Here is a 27,575-nt window from a genome sequence, read left to right on the forward strand (position 1 = left end):
TTGAAAAAATACCCATCCTAATGCAAATGTTCAGCCCTACAAAGATATTGCTGTTGCAACAAAGTTAAAGAATTATTGGATATTTCATTCAATGCCGTCCAAGAAAAGCCAAATAACAGCTATACCCCAATCCGTACTGCTAGAGTAAATCTTCATCAATAAAATCAGCGTTAAAGTGTGATAAAAATATCTATTGATAAAAATTTAGGATGGAGTTTGTGCAACTAAACTTGTATACAGAACATGACTCAACATGATTATAGGATATGGTCTAACCTTCAGCACTACCTCTCCATTATCAATTGCCATGGTGTTTTTCATAGAATTATAAATCAAATATCCACAGGAATTCAGACACTTGAAACGATGAGCTCTTCCCATAAAAACAAAAGTTCAAAACATCAGGGGTAGAAAACACTGAGTGTGTTGGCAGAGATGGAGATCACACCTGTGTCCAGTGGCATGCGCTTCCTCTCCCCGAGATTCAGACATCTCAAAAGGTTGTAGGGCTTCCCTGGTGGCGCAGTGGTTGGGAATCTGCCTGTCAATGCCAGGGACGCGGATTCGAGCCCTAGACCGGGAGGATCCCACATGCTGCGGAGCAACTGGGCCCGAGCGCCACAGCTACTGAGACTGCGCTCTCGAGCCCACGAGTCACAACTACTGAAGCCCGCAAGCAGCAACGAAGACCCAACACAGCCAAAAATGAATAAATAAATATTTTTTTTAAAAAAGGTTATATATTGTATGGTTCTATTCATATGCCATTCTTTTTATTTATTTATTTTTAAGCTGTGTTGGGTCTTCGTTGCTGCGCGTGGGCTTTCTCTAGTTGCAGCGCACGGGCTTCTCATTGCGATGGGTTCACTTGCTGTGGAGCACGGGCTCTAGGCGCACAGGCTTCACTAGTTGCAGCACGCGGGCTTAGTAGTTGTGGCTCGCGGGCTCTATCGCACAGGCTCAGTAGTTGTGGTGCACGGGCTTAATTGCTCCACGGCATGTGGGATCTTCCCAGACCAGGGCTTGAGCCCGTGTCCCCTGCATTGGCAGGCGGATTCTTAACCACTGCACCACAGGGAGGCCCCCACATGACATTATTAATAAGATAAAAATATGAAACAGACCAGTACTTGCAAAGAGTTAGGAATAGGGGAGTTTGTAATTACAAAAGGATAGCACAGGGGAGTTTTGGGGAGCAATGAAACTGTTCTGTATCATAATCATGTGATGGCTACATGATCTATACAATGTATTAAAATTCAAATAAATGGAAAAGTACACCAAAAATAGTCAATTTTTCTATATAATTACTTAGGAACAAAAATTTAAAACACTAAGTTCAAAATGGCAAAATAGGGCTTTTGTAAGTAACTGAAGACGTTACTGCAAACTTCACCTCCTTCTCTTGATCCTGGGAAGCCAGTCTGGGTGCTGACAGCCTCCCTTTTTCTTCCTTTCCCTACGGGACGAAAACTGAGATGCATTTAAAAACGTTTCCCGATCACACGGTGGACCATACTCTGGGTTCCCCATGCATGTTTTAGCTGAAGGAAGAATCCCTTAAACCTGGAGAGTTGGGACCCATGGAATGGGTACCATGCAATATGACTTCAAAGGGTCTGCATTTGCTCACTGAACCTCACCAATCCTATCAGCCCCAAGTGTCCAGCCTTATGTGTCACCCAGCTCTGGGTGTAGACGTGGTAAATCCAGGTTGCATCACAAGCCCTGAATGAATTATTTAAGAATTGCTCTCTATTTCACTGTCATTGTGTTTTGTTTAAGAAATTTATTTTTATAATGGGATTTAGCTGATTTTCACTGCTGCGTTTATGCCGCTGTACACACGCTTGATTCTCTTATGGAGACATATAAATCCATAGGTTTTAAGATTCTTACTAGTCAGGTATATTCCTAGGCGTTGAATATGGGGTGTTGAGTCCATTTCGTTGAGCAAGGGGTAGGTCTTGTCTGTTACATATTTGGCTTATGGAACGGTATCTGTGTTGACTGCTTTCATTTGTCTTGTTTCTCCCAAGTCTGCAGAATGGGGCCGCCTTCTGCACACACTCACTATCTTCAGAGACAGTAAGAAACAAATACACTAACCATAGTGGAGGTTTAAAGCTCAAATGTGTCTGAATCTGAGCTGTGACTGACTCTGCACACTGCATAGAGCTTTTTTTTTCACTTCTGTTGAATAAATTCTCACCTAACTACTGCAAAGCAGGAAAGCCCATAGTAATTGCATCCTCTCTCTCTTCTGACTTGATTTAAGAAGAATAAATCAATAAAATATAAGCCACGCTTCCCATTCACTCCATTATCAGTCTTGGAGGAAATGGACCAACTAAGAGTCACCTTGCTTCTCCTGGACAGGAGCTAGTGATTACAATGAGGGAAATAATCAAAGCCGGTTGAGGTGTTGGGCTGTAATACTAGTCTTTCTTGTTTAGATGTATTAAATCTGATTTAGTATGATGACTTTCCCTATAAGAAAAAAAAGAGTTTGCAATTTACTAACCATAACTCAGACAAGAGGCATCATTCTCACCATACCAGTCATTAATTATATACATCCTTAGGAAGAATATGAGGGATATTGAGAATAGCCTACCCTTGACCAGGTGTTGCAGAACTAGGGAATTAATTATTTATGCAACTTCTTTCATTCCATTGATTTAGGTACAACACTAAGGAAATAACATTTTAAAAGAGAAGGTTATGCTTAGTAATGTTTAATCCAGTCAAAGCATGAAGATGAGGCAGGAGATTTGTAGCAAGCTGTCTCTAGATTAGCCATTAGTCCAAATGCCTTTAGGCAAGCCAGTAATAATAGTAAGGGGCTGATAAATACATATAAAAAAATGTCCCATATACCCCAGAAAGAAAGATTTCAATCATAATGGTAACAAAACATTACAAGTCTAGGAATAAATTTAATTATTTTAAGCAGTGCTTTACCGAGAATTAAAGACATTTATAAATAGCAATAAATAGTATGTTCTTAATCAAATTATCAAATATACACGTTAAGGAGTTTTGTTCTCCACAAATCAATTTATAATTTAATTCAATTACAAAGTTTAAATCAAAATATGAATAAATAGCAGAATTCACCTTTTCTTATTTCTTTCATAAATACCTACTGATAATCAACTGTGAAAAAGTTTGTGCTAGGTACTACAGATAAAGCAGCAAATAAGACACACAGCTCTGTCTTCTAAATTCTATGCAAGAGTAAATGTAAACAGATACTTACAGAATTTCGTAAAGAATAGATTTTTGAATTTTATATAAAGCTCACATTCTCAAATCACCTCCTATCCTAATTTAACTCAAAGACACACAAAAAAATGCCATCAATGGACACTAAAGGAAGACCTATGTCACATTTTCTCAATAAGAAAGTGGTACATAAAAAGCACATAAAACAGGCTGACAACTTTTACCACAAATTTACAGGAAGAAAATTACTATAAAGCTGTACTTTATTACTATCTCTTGCAGGACAATTAAAAAAGCAGATGTTTGAGGAGAAGACTTGATGAATGAGGAATGCTCAATTCAAGATGTAATGGTAAGTGAAAAAATCATGAGCCTGTTTATAATAAGAATTTATAAAAAAGGGTAAACTGAATATTAGCAATATTATGTGATTACAGAATTGTCAATATCATATTATTGAATATCACACATTTCGTATAACCGGCATGTAAGGTTGTGTAATCAGAAAAATAATAAATGCTGTTTTCAAAACACAGTATTTAAAAATCTATTCCCAATAAGGATTGTGATATTGATACCAGGGAGTTATTTAGAGAAGAAGAGTCTGAATAGCAATGTAACATCAATCTTACAATTTTGAAATAAAATATTACTAACTCCCTTCAAGAATTCAGTAAGCAACAGTTATCCACAAAAATGTATAACACTTTCTGGGTCATCTTGAACCTAATCTTCTTACTCTATGCATTTCATGTCTAATACATTAGTTTCCACTTGCAGACAAACAATATGACAAATGCTATACACGAAAGTCTGTGCCAAAGGAAGGAGGCTGCCCCAGTCGCAGCTCTGAGTACAGGTAGCAGGTGCCTGGGAAGCACTGTGTACTTGCTGCACAGAAGTAGACAGCTGAGTCTCCAGGCTGGGTGTCTGAGATGTGCAGGGAGAGACGTTTGGCCTTGTCATTCAATAAAACACTCCATCTTTGGTGTTCTTTTTTGTTCTTATTTGAACGAATGTCTATAAGGAGCTGGGGACCTTTTCCAGGTTCTTTCTTATACCAAAGGAAGTAGTCTAAAGCAGAGTCTGTATAAGTACAGGTGATAACAGAGCTGTTTCTCTCCTGGACAGTCAGGGTAGAAGGGCTCTGCTCCATCTTCTCTCCAAGACTGACACCTATGCAGAAAGAAGAAGTCAGAGAAAGGAGAAGGGTTGCCAGATTACTAAGCTCCAGAATTTACTTTTCCTTCTCTATAATAACTAGAAGAAACCTGAATAAAGCCAGTCTTGGCTTCTAAAGAATATCCACTAATACACTGTTTCCCTTAAACACTCAACTCACAGTCCAGCTGCAGCCACAAGAACATGATTAAAGCCCCAGTGGGGGGCTTCCCTGGTGGCGCAGTGGTTGAGAGTCCGCCTGCTGATGCAGGGGACACGGGTTCATGCCCGGTCCGGGAGGATCCCACACGCCCATGGAGCGGCTGGGCCCATGAGCCATGGCCGCTGAGCCTGCATGTCCGGAGCCTGTGCTCCGCAATGGGAGAGGCCACAACAGTGAGAGGCCCGCATACCGCCAAAAAAAAAAAAAAAAAAAGAGCAGTGGTAGCAGGCAAGGTTGCAGATCCCTGTCCAGACCCATATCCCAATTCCTCTTAATCCCAAAATAACTCACCGAAGATCAGGAGCACAGTCACTCTTGTCAAATGCCTCATATTCTAGTGTAAAGCAGGACCCAGGGTCAGGCTCTGTTGCTGCGTCTGAGCCTGGACCAGGGATATGAACCAAGGACGAGGCACAGCAGCACCTGCCAGAGCCCACACTAGCAGCTCTCACCTAGGGCTGTCCCCAGAAGCAAGCCAATAGCAGGGTGACAGCTCCTCAGAATGGGCTTCCCTTCAAGGTTCAACTGAGCACTCAGGAAGAATAGAGGGTAAAAACTTCCAGCACAACAGCATAGCAGTCTGCTTTCCTTTTAGATGTTTGCCTAGGTCTAACCCTTTAGAGATTTAGTCTGAATGAAACAAATATATCAGAGGGTAGATTCCACTGGGCTCCTTATTCCCCATCAATTTTCCACAGTCCCAGAAGGTGGTCATCTACTGTAGCCAGTCTCATACTCATGGAGCTCTGAGAATAACCCATCTGACCTAGAAGTTCATGCCCAGAAATTCCCCATTGATTCCTATGTAAGATGAAATGGAATCTTAATCTTATTCCATAAAAGAGCAGATGAGACCATCTGAACTGGATCTTTCATCTCTTGACACCCTGGTGTCCTTTTATAATCACACTAAGTCCACATCTTACATCTGCTAGTCAAATCTCACTTAACAGTTTTTAAACAGGGAAGCAGACCCCTCACTAGTCCCTACTGACCAGCTAGGACAGGACATTTGATGTGGAAGAGAGGAAGTGAGGAGAAGAAGAAAAGGCACAAGTTCAGAGTCAGACAGACCTAAATCCAAATCCCAGCTCTGCCACCTTGCGACCTTGGGCAACTCACTCCTCTGAGCCTCAGTGTCTTCATCTGTAAAATAGGGAGAATAACACCTACTTCAGAGTCAGCCTATGGTATACGGTCAACAGTAAATTGTAATTCCTTCCCATTCTTTTCCTTCTCATCTACATGCGAAGAACTGTGGCCAGTAGAAAGCAGTTGTGTAGGATTATATATTTGATTGTTTAAGTGTACATATAGATCATTCACCCTTCCTTCAAGAAATACCCAATATAAACTCAGTAACAACATAAAAAATAAAAACAAAACATCCATTCAGGAAAGGAGCTAAATCCAAAAGATACCATAATGTTAGCTGAATCAGCCAATTGCAAAAATCCAAACATATTAGATACTCACATTAATGTGGAAAAGATAGTGGTGTGTTGAGTTCTTTGCTCATATAATATGGGAAAGGAAAATCACTAGAAAATATTTGGGGAGTGCCTCTTCGAGGTCTAGAATTGCCCAATGTATTCTGAGTGAGCAATTTTTCCATTTTCCCATGGAAGAAGATCGATGAGTGCTAATGACTTCTAGTAACATTTTGATAGAGTGGATACAACAAAGTATGGAATAAATAACCAGCTTACCTTCAGTACTAGGCGGAGGAGAAAGAAGGATATATGAGGGAGCTAAATATGCGAGGACAACTTCTACAGAAATAGAACATAAAAGGGTTACAGTTTAGAATCAGCTCGTTGCAACAGCGACCCCATGTGGTAAATAGACTTGGACAGAAGAAATGTTTCACAGAAGTCAATAGTTCCGTGCAATTTATGGACTATCCATCATATTTTCTTTGTTAAATGCAGTAGCCAGTAGTTTGGCTTGTTCAGGTGGACCATGGGGTCTATTTTAGGCAATGGAAAAAAACCCTGAATGGGGATCTAGACAAACTAGTTGTAAACAATTCTCTGGACTTGATATTTGTGCAATTTTGTACAACTCACTTATCGTCTGACAAGCACAGTTTCTTCATCTCTATAAGAGATATTATGGAGATTAATTAAATGAACATAATAAAGTTCTTTCTAAACTATAGATTTCTATATAAATACCAACTATGTTTAACATAGAAAATATCACAAGACCAAAAAATAATCTTACCTTTTCAGGACAACAAATGCAACTTGATGTTTCTGGTTTGCCATCTGTTAACTCACTTAGGAGTTTATTACCGGATATCAAGCAATGAGAGGAGGAAACACTAGAAGCTTTCCTATATTGCAGCCTTTGGAATGAAAGTAATCATTAATGGTTGTGTTGTGTTATGCATTGAATTTTGTCCCACCTCCCCTGCCCCCTCCCAAAAAAAAAAGATATGTTGGAATCCTAATCCATAGGACCTCAGAATGTGACCTTATTTTTTTTTTTTTTTTTTTTTTTTTTTGCGGTACGCAGGCCTCTCACCGTTGTGGCCTCTCCCGTCGCGGAGCACAGGCTCCGGACACGCAGGCTCAGCGGCCATGGCTCACGGGCCTAGCCACTCTAATGCATGTGGGATTTTCCCGGACCGGGGCACGAACCCGTGTCCCCTGCATCGGCAGGCGGACTCTCAACCACTGCGCCACCAGGGAAGCCCGAATGTGACCTTATTTAAAGATAGGTCTTTACAGAAGTAATCAAGTTAAAATGAGGTTATTTTGGAGGACTCTAATCCAGTATGACTGGTGTCCTTATAAAAAAGGGAAATTTGGACACAGAGACAGATGCAAATAAAGAGAAAACAATGTGAAGAGGCACAGAGAAAAGATGGCCATCTACAAGCCAAGGAGAGAGTCCTGAAACAGATCATTCCCTCACAGCGCTCTGAAGGAACCAGCCCTGCTGACACCTTGATCTTGGACAAGGTGAGAGACAATAGCCTTTACAACTGTGAGACAATAAATTTGGGGAAGCGGAGAAGATGAAGAGCTAAACCTTGCACCACTTAATTTTAAGCGTTTCTGGATTCTTGCAGAGAACCCAGTGAAACTCATTATACAATCAGAAAAAGATCAGAGGAGGGAGGACTGACTGGAGCACAAGGTCGCTCCAAGGAGAGTGGTTCCTCTTGGAGAGAGATGTCCCCCTAGCATCCAGGCAAGGGCAAGTTCTCACATGGCTGCAGTAGGTGGCTGTCTACATCTACAGTTCTCAGGAAAACCGGGATAATTTTCTGTCCCCAAAAATGTTTCTCCACCCCTACCTTCTCTAAAATACTTAAAATTATATTTCAGGGACAAAAACTGTGATTCCACAAGTAACAAAAAAAAAAAAAAAAAGTCAGGCTTTCCTGGTGGCGCAGTGGTTGAGAGTCCACCTGCCGATGCAGGGGACACGGGTTCGTGCCCCGGTCCAGGAAGATCCCACATGCCGCGGAGTGGCTGGGCCCGTGAGCCATGGCCCCTGAGCCTGCGCGTCCGGAGCCTGTGCTCCGCAACGGGAGAGGCCACAGCAGTGAGGGGCCCATGTACCAAAAAAAAAAAAAAAAAAAATGTTGCTTGAATGAAATTTAACCACAATGTAATTCGATAGGATAATATTAGCTCCTTTCCTAAAAGCAGGTTTCCCGGTATAGAAGATGGTATTAGAATATAGGTCCAAATGATGTGATGAAGGCCAAAGTAAAGTAACTTAAACAAGATAGAAGTGTATTTCCTTCTCATGCTACAGCCCAAATATTAGCAGTTCAGGGCAAATATAGGAGTTCCATAGTGTTGGTGATGGTCCTAGTCCATTTGGGCTGTTATAACAAAAATACCATAGACTGGTGGCTTAAACAACAAACATTTACTTCTTAAAATTCTGAGGGTTAGGAAGTCCGAGATCAAGGGGCCAGCAGATTGGGTGTCTGGTGAAGACCCACTTCCTTGTTCATAGACCACCGTCTTCCTGATGCTTTGTCATATAGAGGAAGGGGTGAGGAAGCTCTCTGGGGTCCCTTTTATAACGAAACTAATCCCATTCATAAGACCTTCACTCTCATGACCTAAACATTTCCCATAGGCCCCACCTCCTAATACTATCACCCTGGGGATTAGGTTTCAACATATGGATTCCGGCAAGACACAAGCATTCAGTCTATAGCAGTGACCTAAGTACCATATTGCTATGCCTCCCTCAACACCCACCTTTATTTGGGGTCTAAGACATATTTTTATATGGACAACAATCCTTCCAGTTATCTCAACTTTATGAATTAGGAGACGAGGCATACAGAGTGTAAATGGCTGATCCAATGTCCCATAGTTACTAAGAAGAATCGGAAAATATAATTTATACTTTCTAATTCTCAATTTAGTCCTCTTTCCACAGAGTTCTTAAAGTGAGATAAAAGAGAGGATAAAAAAATGAATATTATGAAGGAAAACTCTATTGAATTTCTAGTTTTGCCTAAAAGTTACCTGACTTTCCTCCTCAAGGTAAAACAGGCCAATTACCAGGACCAAATGACAAAACAGAACTTCTAAGGAAACTTAGTTGCTCCCTCCCAGCCACCTCAAAACATGGGGAAAACATAGACCTGAGCATGCAGTGTCCCTGCCCTGATCTGAATTTTAAAAGGCTCTACCCTGGCCGTCCTCCAGCTGCTCCCATACCACTCCCTATGAGAAGTCCACAGTGCCAAGGAGATACCTCTTCTAGACCATACTCTGGGTAGCCAGGATCCCAGGATTCCCCGCACACATGTCCCCAGATCCACTTTTAAGGTCTGCATGTGCTTCCTCCAAGTACCATCTTCCCAGATGCAGGTATTCCACCAGTGTATACACAACCCTAGGCCCAAGGGGTAGTCAAGGAATGGCTGTTTGCAGGGATTGTAGTCATGTGGGCTAAGGTGTCTCTATCAAAAATAGAATTCAAAAATAGATCAGGGTATATATGGGAATTTAGTATACTATAAATGTAGTATTCCAAATCTATGGAGCAAGAGTGAAGTTTTCAATAAGTAGTGTTCCTACTATTGTCTATCTATTTGGAAAAAATAAACAAATGTAAGTCCCTACATAAAAATTAATTTCTTTTGAGATATACTCCTTTGAATCATATGGTTCAAAATGGAGCTGCTAACTTCTTTCAGAATCAGCCCGAGGCACCACTAATTAATTGGTCAAATGTAGAGCAAAGATGGGCGAATCCTAGCAGCCCATACACCCCCACCAAGGGTTGTCCAGGAAAGAGCAACTGACTCACATTGAATCAATGAGAGCCCTTCCCAGGATTTTCTAAATTGAGAGAAAGAGAGAGAGGCATCGAGTCCAGTCCCTCTCAAGGATGTACATAAAAGGATGTAGCATAGGAGCTGTAATCAGCCTAGTTGTTTAAACAACATGTTTAAATCCTACCTGATTTGAATTCTCCTCCCATTATGCACTCACTTGCTGTCTCTCTCTCCTTCCTTCACAGCTAATTTATCTCTACTTCCTTATCTCACGTAGCATTTTGTGCAGTTCTCTGTCTTAGCACTTACCAAACTGTTTTGAGTTCCTAGTTTACTTTTCATTCCTACAACCAACTTTTTTTGACAGGGACCATTTTGGGAGTTAGGGCTATACCATCGCTGAAAGCAGTCTCACTCCTTGAGGAACCTATAGGCTGATGGAGAAGTGGAGTGGTTAGACTACACGCCTGAGAGGCAGACTGCCTGGGTTTCAGTTTACTGTTTAATAATTTTGTGGCTTGAGTGAGATACTGAAATTCTCTGAGCCTTAGTTCCTTCATCTGTAAAGTGAAGCTCATGATAAGAGTTGTGAGAATTAAATGGGTTCACAAATGTTTGGGATCCCACCTGACACCTAGAGATCAAGGATAGTTTCTTTCACCTCCTTATCATCAGTGCTTAGCACAGTACCTGGCACACAAGGATTCATTTCAATAAATATTTGTCAAATGAACTAATTCTGTGGCTTTACATTGTAATTAAGTTATAATGAGTGACAAACCCAGGAACCACAACACCCGCTGGTGGAAGGACATTAAGTCTTCAGGAAAATGGTTTTTCTGTGCTCAGGGGTTTGTATTCAGTTTGCCCTGCAGCCCCTTCCACTGTGTCTCTCATAGCACAGAAGTACAAGTCAGTCACTCCCTAGAACAGATGGTTTCTTCAGGTGGGAAGAGGTTTGGCTCTCATTAAATTCAGCCTCGGGCTTCCCTGGTGGCGTAGTACTTGAGAGTCCGCCTGCCGATGCAGGGGACACAGGTTCGTGCCCCGGTCCGGGAAGATCCCACATGCCGCGGAGCGGCTGGGCCCGTGAGCCATGGCCGCTGAGCCTGCGCATCCGGAGCCTGTGCTCCTCAAGGGGAGAGGCCACAACAGTGAGAGGCCCACGTACCGCAAAAAAAAAAAAAAAATTCAGCCTCAAAACCATAGTTGCCTTTAACAAGGCTGTCCCCTGTGATGTATTTCAGAAGGAACTAGAGACCTTGATTGCGATGTTGGACATACCAAAAAAGATGTGTTCCCTGACACTGAATAGGTGCACTTCACAGTCACTGGATCCCCTTCTGTGACAGTGACCTGATCTTCTGGCGGAGTCATCGACTGAGCTCTCAGTCCACCTATAAATTAATCCATAACGCCATCAGAGAAACTGCTGAAAAAGAATGTAAGTGGGTAATACAAGTGGAAAATGGGAAGGGAATATCACTTACTGGGTGTAAAGAGAATCGCAAGTGTTGAGATACATGCAGAGGCCACGGCTCAAGCTGGGCTGGATGGGGGCTCCTTTCCAGTCCACATTTGCTGGAGCTATGGCCCCACTCCAAAGACTATGTTCTCAAAGAGCACAGCATTTTACAAATGGCCCTGGTGCTTCCTGGCACCTGTACCATCTCTCTGTAGAGCAAGCTCTTGGTCAGGCTCCTCAAAGTTCTATGGAAAGCAAGACTGCTGCACCTCTTACCCCCAGGGCAAACCTCACACTGCAGCATCCCCTAAAGCCCGCACAGAACCAGGTGACTTTACTGTAGAGTAGTCAGGGCTTCCAGGTCTTATCACAGGGCCCAGTCCTCTGGATGTCTACATTTTCCATTGGTGCTCAAGGAGAAGAAACAGGTTTGTGAACCAAAGTGGAAAAAAATGCATGCTGGGTGGATCAAGTTTTAAATGATTTATGCTCTCTCAAGATAATATAGAGACAGAAAGAAAGGAAATAGAATATTTTAATAGGATGGGAAAATAAATAGAAAAAAAGAAGGGAAAGCAGAGCGTTGGATGAAGAAAGAAAGAAAAAGAATAATGAGAGAACAGAAAAAGGCAAAATAGCAGAAAAGAGTAAGGCAAGAGAAGACAAATGATAAGAATGAGCTTATTTGTCTCTTCAGAAATAATTTAGAGCTGACTTCTGAATAAATCTCTTTGACCACAAGATAAGTCAGGTTTTTCTCTTGGTTGGGTCTGTTGGGATTCCTCCCCATGATGATATCTAGTTAAATAGTCATACAAAAAGAACTTGAACCTTCTCTTAGAGAGAGAAAAAAAAGGGAGAGTGGTATTATAAACACCTCCTGGTATATTTGCCCTATTAAACAGTATATTTTAAAATAAAAAAAAAATTTTTTAATTTTAAAAACCTCTGTGAAAGTTTGCAAAGATAGAGATTTTCCACATAGAGAGGCTACTTAAAACAGACTTCAGATGAAGTGCACATTGAGTAAAAATTCATGGTTAGGGACTTCCCTGGTGGCACAGTGTTTGAGAGTCCACCTGCCAATGCAGGGGACACAGGTTCGAGCCCTGGTCTGGGAAGATCCCACATGCCACGGAGCAGCTAAGCCCGTGCGCCACAACTACTGAGCCTGTGCTCTAGAGCCCGCGAGCCACAACTACTGAGCCCACGTGCCACAACTACTGAAGCCTGTGCGCCTAGAGCCCATGCTCCGCAACAAGAGAAACCACCGCAATGAGAAGCCCGCGCAACGCAACAAAGAGTGGCCCCCACTCTCTGCAACTAGAGAGAGCCTGCGCGCAGCAACGAAGACCCAACGCAGCCAAAAATAAATAAATAAATAAATTTATTAAAAGAAAAAATTGATGTTTAACCAAGCTTGAGGTATTATGATGATGGCAATGAGTTCATTTTAAGGGGAAGACAGGCTAAAGTTTTATACTAAAAAATGCCACAACGGCAGCAGACATTATTCAATAGATGTGAATGTAAAGGAAACAAATAAGTATAAATACAAAGAAGTTGTTTCTCTGATTTTCCTTATTTTTCCTTTAAATGTCCAAATAAACCACACATTTTGGAAAGAGGATAGAAAATCTCTTTGCTTTTAGTCAAAAAAAATGTGGACGGTAGCTATTTCTGAAAGCTTTGCTAAGGTTCTCATGCTAGTTAAAACCTTTATCCTATGATAATGTCTTTCTTTGGCATATGTAAGTTATCTTTAAATACTAATCTTCAAGTCCCAAAGATACCTGTGATGAATGGGAACATAGAATATATTTCTTCTCTCTCTTCCTAGAGCTTAGGTGTTACCGGCAATCATCTCCAGAGGATGACTGGGAAAAGCTTAATGAAAGGAATATTTTTAAATACATGGGTACGATTAGGGGAAACCTACAAGAGAAGGTAAGGCACCCTGAGGCCAGCAACAGTCAGAAGACTTCACCACACCTAGACTTGAAGGGACAGAGGAGGAAGAAATTACCCTAGCCTGGGAGACCTGTAACTGAGGTAGATCAACAGGACCTGTGGATTTCAGCACAAAAAAGAAAAGATCTAAGAATATAAATATGCTGACCACTCTCTCCTGCCAATGCCTCCCACTGGGCCAAACCCAACCAGAAGCACAAAAGACAAGTACATAGAAGTCAGCCTCCTGGGCATAGAGCAGGATGGAGAGTAGACCTGGAGAGGAGGGCAAAGAACATCCAGCCCCCTGACACTGGGGTTTATGGCTGCCCTGTCCATCAGGCAAAATGTGGGCATATCCTAAATGTATGTATGGGCATATCTATACAGCATTTTGATTGATGTAGAAAGACAAAAAAGTCAAATTAAAACAAGAGTCCAATATAGACTTTAGTGCTGTAATTAAATTTTCCTGATAATTGCTCAATCTCTACTACTTCTATCCTCTACAGATGTAGAACACACAACATGCAGAACTATGCTTAGATAGTGCAAGTGACTTAGATTTTGTTTACGTTCAACCATTTAGTAATTAATTCCAAGAGCTACAAATGAATTAAACCTTTAAGAGACCACACACCCAAAGGATTCCTAGGGCATCAGTTGAGCTTTCAGAATTGAACAAAATAGGGCTTCCCTGGTGGCGCAGTGGTTGGGAGTCCGCCTGCCGATGCAGGGGAGACGGGTTCGTGCCCCAGTCTGGGAAGATCCCACATGCCGCGGAGCGGCTGGGCCCATGAGCCATGGCCGCTGAGCCTGCGTGTCCGGAGCCTGTGCTCCGCAGCGGGAGAGGCCACAACAGTGAGAGGCCCACGTACAGAAAAAAAAAAAAAAAAAAAGAATTGAACAAAATAGACTCAATAGCTATTCTGCTTATGTGCTTTGATTTATGAGATTAATGAGATGTTATTCATCAAATGCCTACTGTGAGCATAATGTTAAGCCCGTTACATTTCTTGACTTTTTATTTCTCCTAATATTTTAGAGATGAGGACACTGGAGTTCAGGAATATTAGGTAATTTACTCAAGTCACCCCTAAAGAAATAGAACAAGGATTTTAACCCATACTTTTCTGACTTCAGAAGCATTCTTTCCACTAAATCACACTGAGAATGTCAATTTTGATCATTTACTTTTTTTTTTTTGGATCATTTACTTTTTTAAAAAACCTTATAATATTGGAAAGTAATTCCATTATCCTAATAAAATTATACAATCATAGACTTGAATGTGCCAAGTAGAACTTTAGAGGTCATCTTATTAATTGAGTGTATACCAAATGCTGACCTCATTTGTATGTGCCACATAACCAAAGCAGTCCCTAGATAATCGCTTCTAAGAGGTCCTCAGACATTTGAAGAACTGGCTGAGCTACTGACCCCAAGAAAACTTTACCATCAATGCAGATATTACCGGCAGCAGACAGAGCAGACCGATCCAGGGAGACCTTGGACAGCTTCATGCCAGCTGCATTGGACTCTTAAGTAACTCTCCAGCCCTGCTCTCCATGTTTAGTCTCAGGAGTCTTAGAACAGCTTTTTCAACCAGGAATTTTTTATTTTGTTCTGTTTTTAATGGGAAGTAAGCCTCCAAAAGAGAATATGGAAATCTCTATATAGATGCAAACTCCCAGGATTTGGGAATACAGGGAACTTTACTCTCCTGTAAATGTTTCACAAGTCACCATCGGACTGAAAGCTTCATGATGCCTTTAAGAGTGAGCTACCACTGAGCTCTCTTCTTTGTAATTCCTCTCTCATCAACTGCATTTTCCCCTTCTTTTATTTCATTCTTCTTCCACTTCCCCTTTGGGTAATAATGTCTTTAGTATTCTACATATGAGCTGGAAAAAATCTGGTAGGAAGACTAGTCATTGACAGTTTAAACAGTAGAATCAAAACATCAATGTAAAAGGTAGGGTTTTCAATACATCACACACACACACACACACACACACACACACACACACCCCTCAGTGAACTGAAAAGAACTTCCTCTATGAAGAAAAGGAATTTTCTGTCTCTTTTCTTGCTTGCCAAAACAATAAGGGGGCCACATGCTTATTCACTGTTTATGGAGCAACAACAATACACACGGCACCATGCAGAACTCATGAAGAAAATGCACACATGCTTCGTCTTTTCAAATATTTCATTTGGTTAAAAGGTAAGACTAATACACTGCTAAATAAGCAATAATCCAAAATAGAATATGCCTAAAGAAGTTGTACAAACATATACCAATTTATATGTGTATACAGTGGAGACATTTGGATGTTACTAAAAGTAAAGAATAGTGGCTAAAGCCTCAAGATCTGGAGTCCAGACTCTTGGTTTCCCACATCAAATCTGACTGAACATCAGAATCACCAGGGAGACATTTATGGAAAATACAGACTTCAGGACCCCACTCCTGAAAACTCTGATTCAGTTCATGTAGAATGTAGGAAACAATCTATTTTTTTGAACAAAACTCCAGAGACTTAGGATTTTAAAAAGTTTGGGAATCACTAATCTATCCTAGGACCTTGGTTTCTAAAGTGGGAGGGACAGGTCTGGGTAAAAAGACAAAGTAACAAGGATATGGGAAGAATATATTACAACTTCCAGTTGTATTTCATTTTAGCTTAAAAATTTGGAAGAAGATTGAATTTTACTAATATTTCATATACCAATTGGCACTGACATCCTCACGGGGCCTATATATTAGATTATAATAAGTAAAATATCCTGAGGGAAGGATTGAGCTTCCAAACTCAGGGCTGTTGGCAGTAGCCACTCACTCATTCATTCGCTTTCAGCTTACTATATTATCCAGTGTTAACTAAAGTACCCTTTATAAAGTGGATACACGTCTTGAAAAGATTCCTGCAAAGAGAGTGAAGCTGGCAGATAATTAAAATGCAAACACAGAAAGCAAGAAGAAAATGGCAGAGTGGACATGACTCTTCCTCCTATCACAAGTTCATCATCAGCCATTTTATGAGGGAAAGCAAAAATAATTCAATCAGATTTCAAAAGAAATGGATCAAAAGTGTTTCAATTAACAAGAAACTATTTAAGGGCTTCCCTGGTGGTGCAGTGGTTGAGAATCCGCCTGCCAGTGCAGGGGACACGGGTTCGATCCCTGGTCCGGGAAGATCCCACATGCTGCGGAGCAGCTAAGCCCGTGCGCCTCAGCTACTGAGCCTGTGCTCTAGAGCCCGCGAGCCACAACTACTGAGCCCGTGTGCCACAACTACTGAAGCCAGTGCGCCTAGAGCCTGTGCTCCACAACAAGGGAAATCACTGCAATGAGAAGCCCGCGAACTGCAACGAAGAGTAGCCCCCACTTGCTGCAACCAGAGAAAAGCCCACACACAGCAATGAAGACCCAACACAGCCAGAAACAATAAATAAAATAAATAAATTTATTTTTTAAAAAAGTAAACTATTTAAAACATGAATTTATAGACCATTAATGAAACACTCTTTAAAAACATATTTCCCTATGTACCTTTACTAATATATAGTGTGTCTGGACTCAAATGTTTTTTCTGATAGTGCCAAATGGAAAAGCTTGGAGAACGTTGAATTGGGGGTGGTGGGGTGAACAGTTATTGCTCATCTTTTTTCCACCTCCTGCAAAGGCTGTGATCTCTCCTTGTTTCTGTTCAGCTCTTCATGGATTTCCTGCCTCTGTGTCCTCCAGAGCACAGTAGTAAATGGCTGCATCTGCCATCTGCACCCGGAGGATAAGCAGTGATGAAGAGAACCGCTCATATGTCATGTTGTACCGTCCCTGCTGAGAAGGCCTTGAGCCCTTAACAAGGAGTCTTGGTGCACATCCTGGGAAGTGAAGGTACCAGAAGAAGTCGTAAGCATTGGATAAAGAGTGATTACAGGAGATTTCTGCCAGAGCACCCTCCGAAGAGACCACAGTGGAAGGCTGAAATACTCGGTCCTTGCTCTCTGCAACTACAGGAAATAAAAAAAGAACGTTGTGACTTTTACACTGCTATTTGGTTTACTGATTGCCCCTTAGGTACAGTGGGTATTAATGAATTTGGCTGTTTCATTTTTTTAGTGAGTCCAAGTTTTTGTTTTTCTTTTTTTTTTTTTTTAATGAGTCCAAGTTTTAAAACAATGGCATACACTTTTCCAAGATCAGATGATGCAGGAGCCTACTCACCATTCCAGAGAGAGCTGAGGAGGAGCTCCAGCCACAGTGCTTCCAGAACGCTCTGCAAAGCCATGGCCAAAACGCAGCTGGTCTCAGGCCTCAGCCACAAGTGTGATGCTCACCAGGAAGCTGATGTAAGGCTGCCTGTTTTGCATTTTCTTCTGTGTCATGACATCATCAGCCAGAATCTGTGAACTGAAGAAGAGTGACTACAGTCCTGAGGCTACATAATAATGACTTTGTTTTGAGAAGGTAGTCTTAAAAAGGAATGTATCCTTTCAGAGGTCACCACAGCTGTGCATTTAAGAATGAATTAATCATTTAAGAGCTCTCTTCCTTCATTAGTGGTGTCAGAAGGAGTATCACAATGGTTGGGAGACTGCTTCATCATTCAAACTAAAGTGATAGATTCACACAAAAGGTATGCTGAACTTATCACATGTGCGATAATGATATAACATGTTAAAAATAATGATCATGAAATCATAGTAATTGTGGTAGATGAGCAATAGGTTTTTTTAAGGCACAAAAATTACGATGTAAATTATGATATTCATCAAAATTTGACTCCTTTCATCCAAGGTGATCTCTGGAATAAGTATAGAAAGAAAATCTCCCTTGTATTTTTCTGTAACCAAAAGAAACTGGGTCAAGGAAGACCCAAAATTGCATTTGGAGATGATCTTTTTTGGATGGTACCTATCCTCATCTTATAGCCTGAGACTGTCCCCTGTGTTATTATTGAGGGCTTCATACTTCTGCCTGAGGCTTTTATACAGATTTTCTTGGGATTTTGTTTGAAAAAGAAGAGTAAACAAGGTTTATGGCAATTCATGGTGTATACAGTAGAGTTTTTATGTGCACCACCACCACCTAGTGGGCAACATGGGAACTGATGGGAAATCATATCCCCAAGCAGCCTCTGAGACAGTCTTCATAGCTTCTCACATCCTGAAGAGAGTTTTTGCCATTTGCTTTTGTTCAAATTCCTCTTCCTTATTCAGTTTCCATAGGGATATGAAGTCTATACAGAGGAAATAACCACCTTCCTGGAAAGCCTTCTGATTAACAAAAGATGTTCCTCATTCAGATGAGTGATTTATTTAAAACACACTTCCATAGAGTGAAATATTTCTTTTCCTCATCCTAAGATGGTTGCTTTATTCATTTCCTTTTCTGTCTTTTTAAAATAGTATCCCAGGTCAGGAGAAATTCGTTTCTTCCCTAATATTTTTTTTCTTTTTTTACTGGGAGATTCTTTAATAATAATAAGATGATCATTAAGGTCCAACAGTGACTTTTTATTTACATATAAATTTTTAAAAGTTTCCCCAGAAAAAGTTTCCCCAGAAAAAAAAGTTTCCAAATAAAATACAAAATTCCAATATGGCTGTAAAATTAGGATGGAGGAATCAAAGACAGTGGACACAGATTCATTTAGTAGAAAAACTAATATGGCTACTGGGATTAATTTGAGCTCTGAAATTTCTGACAATTGAAACACAAAAGGAAACACAAAGGAAATACAATTATACCAGTAAGCTAAGTGTTTAGGCAGCTTCATCCTGAAGCCAAGTGGTCTACAGCTATAGATAACTTAAAACTCTTTTTTGATTACTGGGTATGTACTTCTGGCTCACAGTTTCCAACTACTGCAAAATATTTTACCATGTGCTTCCCCCACATTTACCTATCCAACCCCCTAGTGAGGGACTCATAGGATGCCTCTAACTCCCATCAACACAGCAATAAACATATTTCTATATTTCCCCTTATTAACTATGTAAGAACTTCTTTGGGATATGTCCAATTATAGTGTATATACATACTCAATTTCACTAATCACTCAAAGTAGTGATAATCACATACAACTTCTACCAAAAATGCTTGAGCGGTCCAGTCTCTCCAAATCCTCAACAGCATTTGGTGTTATCAAAATTATAAAACTGTCTAAATTTTACCAATATGCTGAGTGTGGAGTCTCATTTTAACTTGTATTACTCGTTTGGTGAAATTGAGCTATTTGTGTTTTCCTTTTCAATATTACCTGTTCAAATGATTTGCACATTTTAAAATTAGGTCCCCAGTCTTTTTCTCAGTAAATTTCAGGAGTTCCTCATACATTGATTCCTTGAAGTGTTCAACATCACAAATACCTTCTTCTAGTATACCCCTAATGTGTTAACTTTGTCTATGGTGTCCTTTTTGAATGGAAATACTTCATTTTGATGGGGGTCAAAGATATCTTTTTTTTTTTACTTTATGATTTGAGTTTTGGAATTTTGACTTAGAAATCATTCCCTACTCCAAGGCCATAAACATAATTTCCTGCATTGTATTTTGTTATCTTTATAGGTTTTTCTTTTACATGTAGGTTTTAATTCATCTGAAATCTGCATGTATATATGGTGTAAGAGGAAATGCAACTTTATATTTCTCCGTAGAGCAGAACAGTCTTCCCAGCAGTATCTACAAAATAATCCACCTTTCCCCCACCGATCTGTGGTACAGTCTTTATTACATATAATGTTACCTAGGAACTTGGTCTCTTCTTGAGTTTTATATTTTGTTTCATTGATACAGTTGTTTCTGTAACACTACCATACTGTTTTTATCATCTTAGCTTTATAACGCAATATGCTTTATCAAGATCTTCCTTTAATCAGTCATATTTTCAGATGCAATTCAATAAAATCTACTCTGGCTAGTTTATGCAGAAAAATTAAAAGATATTAAGTAGCTCACAGACTCTCCAGAAGAGGTAGGTAGTGAGGATTCGATGCTATATGTCAGAAAGAATTCTCAAATACACCTCACCACACGGAATGCTCTAATCAAGCAATCAAATGTCATCACCACTCAGACCCAACACCACAAATTCACCCCTCACAGTCCTCACTACACACATTAAAGGATACATCGGCACACCTACTACCGGAGGACTGCAATGAGCAGTAGTAGTTACAGTGACCACCTCTGTCTTTCTTAGACCATAAACAGAATGCACCTAAAATATTTCCACATAGAGACTTCCTTTATAGCCTAGTACGTGCTCACTTTTTTTTTTTTTTTTTTTTTGCGATATGCGGGCCTCTCACTGTTGTGGCCTCTCCCGTTGCGGAGCACAGGCTCCAGAAGCGGTGGCTCAGCGGCCATGGCTCACGGGCCCAGCCGCTCCGCGGCACGTGGGATCTTCCCGGACCAGGACACGAACCCGTGTCCCCTGCATCGGCAGGCGGACTCTCAACCACTGCGCCACCAGGGAAGCCCCATGACTTATTTATTTTATAGCGGGAAGTTTGTACCTTTTGACCCTTTTCACGCATTTTGCCCACTCCCCACCCCGTCCTTATAGCAACCACCAATCTGTTCTCTGTTTCTTTGAGTTTTTTTTCCTTTGGTTGGTTGGGTTTTTGTTTTTGTTTTTTCAAATTCGACATATAAGTGAACAAGCAACACTTTTTTTAAAATTTATTTATTTGTTTTTGGCTGCATTGGGTCTTTGTTGCTGCGCGCAGGCTTTCCCTAGTTGCGGTGAGCGGGGGCTACTCTTTGTTGTGGTATGCAGGCTTCTCATTGCGATGGCTTCTCGTTGCGGAGCACGGGCTCTAGGTGCATGGGCTCAGTAGTTGTGGCTCGCAGGCTCTAGAGCGCAGGCTCACTAGTTGTGGTGCACAGGCTTAGTTGCTCCGTGGCATGTGGGATCTACCCCGACCAGGGCTTGAACCTGTGTCCCCTGCATTGGCAGGCAGATTCTTTTTTTTTTTTTTTTTTTTTGGGCGGTACGCAGGCCTCTCACTGTTGTGGCCTCTCCCATTGCGGAGCACAGGCTCCGGATGCGCAGGTCCAGTGGCCATGGCTCACGGGCCCAGCCGCTCTGCGGCATGTGGGATCCTCCTGGACCGGGGCACAAACCCGTGTCCCCTGCATCGGCAGGCGGACTCTCAACCACTGCGCCACCAGGGAAGCCCTGCAGGCAGATTCTTAACCACTGTTCCACCAGGCAAATCCCAAGCAACACTTTTTTTTTTTTTTTATCTTTATTGGGGTATAATTGCTTTACAATGGTGTGTTAGTTTCTGCTTTATAACAAAGTGAATCAGTTATACATATACATATGTTCCCATATCTCTTCCCTCTTGCGTCTCCCTCCCTCCCACCCTCCCTATCCCACCCCTCCAGGCTGTCACAAAGCACCGAGCCAATATCCCTGTGCCATGCGGCTCCAAGCAACACTTTTAAGTGTGCATCTTCTATAGGTGGTTAAGATCAAAAGCTATGCTCTTCTATAAATGGCAGCATCCAAGTGAAGTTAAGAGAATAAGTACTGGATCCAGCAGCAGATTACCTGAGTTCAAGCCCTGGTTCAGGTGCTTACCTGATGTGTAAACTCTGTGAAAATCACTTAACACCAAGTTTTCTATAATGCTCCCTACCTCGCAGAGGTATCATAAGGACCGAATAAAACAGTAAGGGTGAAAGAGTTTTTCAAACGCTAAAAGGCTATGCAAGTTTAAACAATTGTTTTCATTTATGCTATGGAGGAAAGAGGAACACACAATTTTGGAGCATCAGGGACTTCCAGGGAGGGAAAGCCTGAGTCACCTGTATGGCATTCTGTGTACAGTCAGAGGAAAGTAGTGGGCCAGGGGAGAGGGTTACAAGAGGAAGGGGGAATGTATAGAAATTGTTCAAAGATTAATTTCTCAACCTTGCATTTTACCAATGCCAGTGGTGATGGTATTTGGCCTATAATCAATTGAACATCATTTTCTATATTGCCCTTGGTGTATTATGCCTGTAATAAAGTATCTCAATTCCAGATGTTTAGAGAATTAGTATGGTCAGCATATCCCGCTTCCTAATGTGTACCCTGATTGCCAGTGTGACAGTACAAGTCCCATGTTAGCTAAGTAGCAATATCTGTAAGTTCTGAAAGACCAGGTTTTCCAATATAGTCAAGTCTGGCCCCTGATCAGTGATAATGAATCCAACAAGAAAACTGGGGAAAAGGAGCGCAAGCCACAAGTCCTTGGGAGTAAGAATTTTTGGTCACTTCTGATACTTTCCCTCTGTTACCATCCTGTCTTCCAGACACTGTTGCATGGAGAGTCAGCTAAAAGCTTACTTCTAGTTCCATACACTTTAGTTTGGATAGCCTAACCATCCCACGAAACTATTCAATCTTGAAAATCAAAGTGTAATAACCTTAATCCCTCTCCTTTGGATTCTTCTTTTACCCATTTAAACTATCAAACTCTATATCTAAGCAGAGAAAGCAAAATGGGAATTAGAGCAAAAGGTTCTGATTTTTCATTGTTATATAAAGTAATGAATACGTGATGGGAAAAAAGTTGACTGGCAATTAGTGGTGGCTTTTGCATTTGTTTCTTTGAATTGCGTATTACATAATTACACTCATGTAGATAACACATTTAGGAAGCTCCACACGCTTTGCAAAGATTTCAAGAGCTCTAAAAAAAGTTACCATTTTTATTCACCTTTAATGGATGAGAAAACTGAGGCCCAGAGGTTAAATAACTTGCCCAAATTTACACACCTAGGACGTTGGAATCTATACTCAAGCAATGTGACTCTAGAGTCCAAACACTTGACCTCGCTGGCAGACAGCAGATTAAATTTTTAACTCCTTTGCCCATCCCTCAGCAATGTGTTTTTATATGGATTAGATAAAAACAGGAAAGCCCCTCACCTAATACTTAGCACATAGTAAGTAATCGCTAAATAGTAGTTCATTTAATCACATATAAACACATCCTAAAGATTTAGATGTTGAAGTACCGCTTTCCCATTAAATGCCCTTAGTGATGATTGCGAAGCCTGTAACTTCGATTCCCAAAGAATTAACTTTTTCTAACTAGGGACTAGGGAAAGCTGATGTCATTGCTTTAAAGTTCCCATAAGGCCTATATAAGTCAGGTAGAGCAACACTAACACTGCAGCTGCCCTTCCCAGCTGCTTTCTTTCTCTACAGATTTCCCTTCAGTACTTGAAGGTGGGATAACCCATCTGAAACTGGCAAGACAAAATTTACACCTAGAGAGTGTGCTGCAAAGGAAACAGGATGCTTCAGTTACACTGGTTCTGAATAATTAGGTCAAGTTTTGCGTTAGACGTGTCCTGGTAAACTAGCATGCCTGCAAACGTGATCAGTAGTGGCTTTTAATCCCTTCTAACCATCAGTACAGCCTGACAAAGTGCAAAAAAGATATCATTCCTACACCACATCTTCAGTTTACTGAGAACCAATTCTAGAAAATCTTAGTGCAGAGCTATATGCTCTACATATTGAACAACATGATAATAACATATGTACAAAGGTGTGATTTTGCAGAAATGCTGAAGTACCTCTGGTAAAATACCACCAAATATAACTGCTGTGAATTATTACCAAAAACTGTGAATAAGACCCAAGGGAACTTCGAGGGCTCTGAACTTCCTTATGAAAAACTCAAGGTAAATGGGGTTATTTGATTTGTCGAACTTAAAAATAATTTATTTTTTAATGGTAGTTTAATTATTTACTTTCTCTTTTTTTTAATTTATTTATTTATTTATTTATTTTACTTTCTCTTGGTGGTTAAAGCTGGGCAGCAGCTGTTACAAGGTTGCGTTGTAAATCCTTTTCTTTGAAGGGGAGGGAAAACAGCACGCACAAGCCTGTCTGTCTTCAGTCTCTTCTTGTTACTCCCAAACCCTTTAAAGGCTCCTTTTCCTATGGAGTTCATGCAAAACTAAAGGGAAGCATAAAATCCCTGAAGCCATGTTCTTCCCAATAAGCAAAATAAGACGAGGAAATCACTTCCACTCGATGATACTTTTAAAAGCTACTGTGGATGAAAGCAAAGTTCCAAAGAGGTCCCTGTTTCCAGGTTAGTCAATGTCTCTGACCTTTCTTCTTACATCTTGGGCTTTCTGGATGCAGAGTTCAAACGTGTCCCAGGGCCCCACCCTCGACGCGGTTCCAGTTACCGCTGCCGTCGCCACCGCTCCGCAGCGCCGTCCGGCCTCTGAGAGGCAGAGCGCGGCCTCCGCATACTCCAAGCCAGCCCGGCTCCGCGCGCTCCCGCCCGGCGACGCTCGTCTTCGAGCCGGCGCGCGGCCGTCGACCTCAGGGCCGGGTCTCGAGCCCTCCCAGCGTTCTCATTGGCTCCCTGTCCCGGGCGCGCGCGACGCCTCGCGAGGGGCACGTTTCTCTCATTCGTGCGGCTCGCGCCGCGGAGCTCGCCCCTGCCCACTCTCGGTAAATTCTTCCTACCAGAAAATAATACTCATGTTATTGAAACTGCCAGACTGATAATTCAGGTCCCTTCGGAGGTGCTGAGAGCGTCAGAAACAACCCAGGGTGAGTTTTATAGACGTTTTAGATTTACTGTTTCTGCTCTTGTTTTCTTCTGTTTTTCTGAAATGTATGCAGTGGACACTAGATTTTTTGATGTGTGAACCATATTTTTGACATAAACTAACACCAGATTTCTACTGCAGTTGAACACATGTCCATTTTTCAGAACATTTTTTCCTAAGGCTCCACAGAAATAGAAAAAAAAAAATGTGATGGAAAAAGTTTAGTTAAAAATGTATATCCAGGGGTTCTCTGGTGGTGCAGCGGTTGAGGGTCCGCCTGCCGTTGCAGGGACACGGGTTCGTGCCTTGGTTCGGGAAGATCCCACATGCCGCGGAGCGGCTGGGCCCGTGAGCCATGGCCGCTGAGCCTGCGCGTCCGGAGCCTAAGCTCCGCAACGAGAGAGGCCACAACAGTGAGAGGCCCGCGTACCGCAAAAAAAAAAAAAATGTATATCCATATCCTCTGATGAGGGAACAGTCTTCGTTTCAGACCTAGTGCACAATCTGCACACGCTTTTCTATCTGTGCAGGTGAAATTTTTCATATTGATTTTAGAATAAACCCTGGCTCCATTTTTGGTTAGTTCTTCAGCTTTCACTTTTGCAATCATCCTTTTAGAGCTTAATAAATTACAAAGATAACAGATGTAAATCATCAAACATTTAAAGTAGTTTTCTGGAGCAAAAACTTTAAGTGAACACCCTAAGAAGAATTTCTAAATAGTAAAATCAATCCATAGCTACATTATGATGTTACTATAAAGATTAATCCAAGCACTAGATACCATGAGTTTAACTTAAATGATAACTAAAAGACTTCTCTCCCTCCCAAAATACCTTCTTTGCCGTAGATCTGCTTTGCTAGTTCTCTGATTTGACACTGCCATTAGACTTCCTCTGATATAAACAACAAAAAAGCCATTGTCTGCAGAAAAACAGCATAATGAGGCCTAGAAAATTCTTGAGAAAAGTTTTCTCTATCCTTTTTTCATAACCAGTGTGGAGTTGATTCATTTGTCTGGCAGAAAGCCTGATCTTGAAGGACAAAATAAAGAAGCTGTAGTCATCAGTGATGGGAAGAAGGTAATGTAGGATGATAGTGCCCAAGAAACCAAGAGGACAGCTTGCTTGGGTGAAGGCTGTACATCGAGGCAGTGGCACATAAGAGGCAAGCTAGAGAAGAGAGGCTCCCCACAGATGCCCACCCAAGCCAGCCCAGGACACCTAGGAGAGGAAGAGAGAGGTCACTGAGACACATTTTACTTAATACTTCAGTTGTGCCAGTCACCCCAAAAATTCAGGTCAGAGGGATGGTAGAGAAAGACTGGACCAAAAGTCAAGAGGCCCAAGCTCTAGACCCAGCTATTACTCCAGTTCTCCAGTTCTCTATGAACTTGAGCCAGTTGCTTTACTTCTCTGTGCCTTGTTTTCTCTATTTATAAAAAAAAAAATAGATTAGGTAAACTCCCCTTAAGAGCTAAGATCTTGGGACTCTATATAATATATACGTTTCTTATAAAAATTAGTGATACTTGGGTCAAAGGTAAGCTAATTTTTAAAAAAGCAACTACTTTTGTTTTACTGTGGTCCAGTAAGTCAGACAACAGAATTGGACTTTAGAAAGAACTGAGGATAATCTAGTCAAGACAGTGACGCTGTTAGGTCTGGACCTTGAGCTCCAGTTTAAGAATGAGCAAGTCTGTCCTCAACTCAAAGGTGGAAGAGAAGCAAGTCTCCCTTTACCCGCTACAGATTTTCTAAGTTTTCCTGGGTTTTATCCAGCCTCCTCTGAAGAATTGTTCAAAAAACACTACAGCCGGGCTTCCCTGGTGGCGCAGTGGTTGGGAGTCCGCCTGCCGATGCAGGGGACACGGGTTCATGCCCCAGTCCGGGAGGATCCCACGTGCCGCGGAGCGGTTGGACCCGTGAGCCATGGCCGCTGAGCCTGTGCGTCCGGAGACTGTGCTCCGCAACGGGAGAGGCCACAGCGGTGAGAGGCCCGCATACCGCAAAAAAAAAAAACCAATGAAATGGGGATAACTTATTATCCATTCATTTGACATATATTTACTGAGCACCTATTATGTGCTAAGTACTAGGTTTATAATCATAAATAAAACGTATAATCACTCTTCTATGTTGCTGAGTCTAGTGAGAATAGAAAACAAAAATATAAACAAATTTTAATTACAGATCATGACAAATGCCATGAAAGACGATGCTGTTAGAGAGTTATAGAAGAGACTGTCTTTAGATTGGTTAGACAAGGAGGACCTCTTTGAGGAAATGGCATTTAAGCTAAGATCTGAAAGATGAAAAAGAGCCAACCATGAGAAAAGAGAGGTAATGAACATTCTAGGCAGAGGAAATGACAGGTGTAAAGATCTATGTTCAGAAAGACCTTGACTTGTTCCAAGAAGTAAAAGACCAATGTGGTTACAGCTTTGACTGTGAGGCAGAGAATGGTGATAGATGATATTGGAGAAGTAAAAAGACTACTTTCATGTCCTCTCAAGGAGTTTGGAATATTTTTCAGTGCAGTGGGAAGCCATCAGAATGGTGCAAGCACAGAAAAGACATGATACAATTTGTGTTTTAATGAAATTATTCTAGTTATTATGTAGAGAATTTATTCGACTAAGCATTTATTACTAAACAATATCACACTAATGGCTGGGAGAAAATACCAAGTTGAGCAA

General features: G+C 41.3%; 1 protein-coding gene across 12 annotated transcripts in view; it reads left to right on the forward strand.

Moving 5' to 3' along the window:
- Positions 1-27,575, forward strand: part of SALL2 (spalt like transcription factor 2) — an 802,697-nt gene that overhangs the window by 717,383 nt on the left and 57,739 nt on the right. For 8 of the 12 annotated variants that reach the window (XR_013826964.1, XR_013826965.1, XR_013826966.1 and 5 more), the window contains 3 exons: positions 3,511-3,580; positions 11,123-11,319; positions 17,008-18,854. The gene's annotated coding sequence lies outside the window, so the exon portion shown is untranslated. Of the gene's footprint in view, positions 1-1,360; positions 1,704-3,510; positions 3,581-11,122; positions 11,320-17,007; positions 18,855-24,784; positions 24,879-27,575 lie in introns of those variants that run through there. The other 4 variants (XR_013826972.1, XR_013826973.1, XM_079912229.1 and 1 more) reach the window with 4 other exon arrangements.

Source organism: Stenella coeruleoalba (assembly GCF_951394435.1).
Source record: "Stenella coeruleoalba genome assembly, chromosome: 2".
NCBI classification, from domain to species: Eukaryota; Metazoa; Chordata; class Mammalia; order Artiodactyla; family Delphinidae; genus Stenella; species Stenella coeruleoalba.